The 2,919-nt window shown below is 45.5% G+C and overlaps 1 non-coding gene across 1 annotated transcript; it reads left to right on the top strand.

The window, feature by feature from the left end:
* The first annotated feature begins 1,948 nt into the window (after positions 1 to 1,948).
* Positions 1,949 to 2,055, top strand: LOC141654030 (small nucleolar RNA R71). The gene has a single exon (XR_012547612.1). It is a non-coding gene; the product is annotated as a small nucleolar RNA R71 (small nucleolar RNA).
* Positions 2,056 to 2,919: the final 864 nt, after the last annotated feature.

The raw sequence follows: 2,919 nt of genomic DNA, 5'->3' as shown, positions 1-2,919 counted from the left end.
TATAAAATAAGATTTCTTTTCAGAAACCGTATTGCAAGTGACAGGCCACATGGGGTCTTTCTTCCTAGCTGTATGGGCAAAGACAATGGAATGCTTGCCTACCTTAAAGGTCAAAGTTCCCGAACCAACATCAATAACTGCACCAGCAGTGTGCAGGAATGGTGTACCCAAAATGATAGGGATGTGGGCATCTTCGGGCATATCGAGCACAACGAAGTCAATAGGAAAGAAAAACTTCCCTATTTGCACGGGGATGTCCTCTAAGACTCCTATTGGCTGGACCGCAGAGCGATCGGCCATCATCTTGTCATGTTGTTGTTACGCAAACTTAGTCAATTTGAGCTTCCTAGCAAGACTCAAGGGCATTACACTAATACTGGCTCTTAGGTCACATAAGGCTTTCTCTATAGGAAAGGTGCCAATATTACATGGGACAGAAAAACTACCCGGGTCTTCTAGCTTAAGGGTTGCAGTATGGGTCAAATAAGAGCAGGTCTCCTCAGTTAGTGCGACAGTATGCACAGTTTCAAGTGACTTCTTTTTAGACAGTAATTGCTTCATAAATTTCATATAAGTCGGCACTTGATTGACTAATTCAAGGAAAGGTACTTGCACATTTAAACTGCGAACAACATTTTTAAACTTATTAAATGATACCTGTTCCTTTGTCGGCACCAATCTCTCCGGATAGGGGGCTGAAAGTAGCAACTTAGCCCTCTCCTCTAGATCTCTCATGCCGGTATCGGTGGACTTAGGCTGGAAGTCCACAACCTTCTCCTTATGGTAGCTCGACCCCTCTTCAGACCGTCTCAAATGTGAACCATTAATCGACAAAGGGTCATACTTCGGAACTGGAACGGACCCATCAGCATTCGGGTCTGTCCTCAATATTTTCGGGCAGTAGTACCCCGAAACAAGTGATCCCTCAGGTTATCGGGCATTGGAGGACGAAAAGAATCACCTTCAGCAGCAATCTCAGTCGATCGACCAGGTTGGTCAGCCGATCGACTGACTTCAACATGACCAGAAGCTATTATTTGTCGCACTTCAGTCGATCGAGCGGGTATGTCAGTCGATCGACGACATACTCCGATCGTCTTTTTCTTGCTTTTGTTCGTTCCGGCTTTCTTCGACTCGGTTCCCCCTCATCTTTTTCAGGGGCATCCTCTATCATAGCAGGCCCTTCAAGGGTAGACCCACTCCTCAAAGTGATAGCATTAAGGGTCTCTTTTTGCTCCGTCTGAGTCGGTAAGTGTCCCGAAGATCGAGTTGTGTTCTTGCTAGCCAATTGGGCAATTTGGCTCTCCAACATCTTCATCCCGGCCTCTCTAGCCTGGGATTCCTTCAGCAACAAATTATTTAACTCATTGAAATCGAACCTTGGGTTTGTTCTTTGCTTCTTTAATGGGACATACGGAGGCTTTTGGAACTCATTGTTGCTTATGAGGGGGCACATAGTTACTGCTGCTTCTTCTTGTGGAGGTTGAGTCGGATTCAAGACATTTTGGCTACTCCACCTCAAGTTGGGGTGGACATTCGGCTCTTAGTAAGTATTTGTCCGCTTATAATGTTGAAAGGCGGCGCAAGACTCGAAGGACTAGACAATTGTCCAAACATGTCCCTCGGTTCCACATCTTTTACTGCATTTAAAGGACTGTCAAACAAAGATTTACATGGTAAATCCCTCCTTTGGAAGCTCCTCCCAACTCGTACTTGTCAAATCTCGCCGTGAGAGCTTCTAATGCAGCTACGAAGGAGATTCAGCTCTCCTTTGATTTCCCCCCGGAATTCCCATACTCGACTTTGTGGGTGGCCAAGTTATCTATGATCTTCTACCCTTAGTCTCCCCGTATTCTCCTGGAATCGCCATTAGTCCGTCGCATCCAGGATAGCCCTTTGATCGTCATAGAGCCCATTGTAGAACCGATTGCATAGGCTCCACTTCTCAAACCCATGATGCGGAATGGTTCGCACTAACTTCTTGAAACGGACCCATGCCTCATGAAAGTTCTCATCCTGGTCCTGTTTAAAGCTTGTGATTTGAGCTCTAATAGCATTCGTCTTTGAGGCAGAGAAATACTTCTTGTAGAACGCCAAGGCCAAAGAATTCCGGTCGGTGATCCCATTAGCGGCTCGGTCCGGATCTACTCCACTCTCTTGAAGCATCGCGGTGAGAATATAAACATGGTCTCCTTTATCCGGTCTGGGTCACACCGGTCGGCGGGGTATAGAGCAGCAATAATCAATAAATATCTCCATATGCTTGGCTGCGTCTTCATTTGCGGCTCCCGAATTGGTTCCTCTCAACCAAGTTGATATAAGCGAGCTTCGGTTCGAATTTCCTATCGGCTCCCGGTGGTTCGAACCCCTTGTATAGATTTGCACTGTCGGCTCAGAGTGACTTGTTATACTCGCTTCTTCAGCCATGACTGGAAATTCTTGAGATGTGACTGTCTCAGCTGAAGAAGTCGAAATGGGTGATGAGGGTGGATCCTCCTCGTATAGCTCGTTCTCGTAGTAACTAGACAGAGTACTCAGCTCTTCCTCTGTCGGCAGTACTCTAGATGATCGTCTCAACTCACGCAAGGTCTTCTCAATCTCGGGATTGAAAGGTACTAGTTCACCACCCTGTGACCTGCGCATAAGAAGAAACTACAAAAAGAATATGAGAATAGTTTAAGGAACGGATGTCCCTTAAACTAAGAAACAGACTAAAATAAAACAACTAAAAATTAGAGCAATTGCCTCCCCGGCAACGGCGCCAAAATTTGATACCCGTCGTTGTGAGTACCAAAAATAGAATTTATAAAACCTATTAAAACTAACAAAAGCTAGTGGTAACAGGGTCGAACCACAGAGAGGCAGATGTAATTATTAGATGTCTAATTTCAGTCCAAGGTAACAGTGTGTGTGGGTTAA

This window comes from Silene latifolia, chromosome 4, assembly GCF_048544455.1.
Source record: "Silene latifolia isolate original U9 population chromosome 4, ASM4854445v1, whole genome shotgun sequence".
NCBI lineage: Eukaryota > Viridiplantae > Streptophyta > Magnoliopsida > Caryophyllales > Caryophyllaceae > Silene > Silene latifolia.
This window is presented reverse-complemented; position numbering and strand designations above follow the sequence as displayed.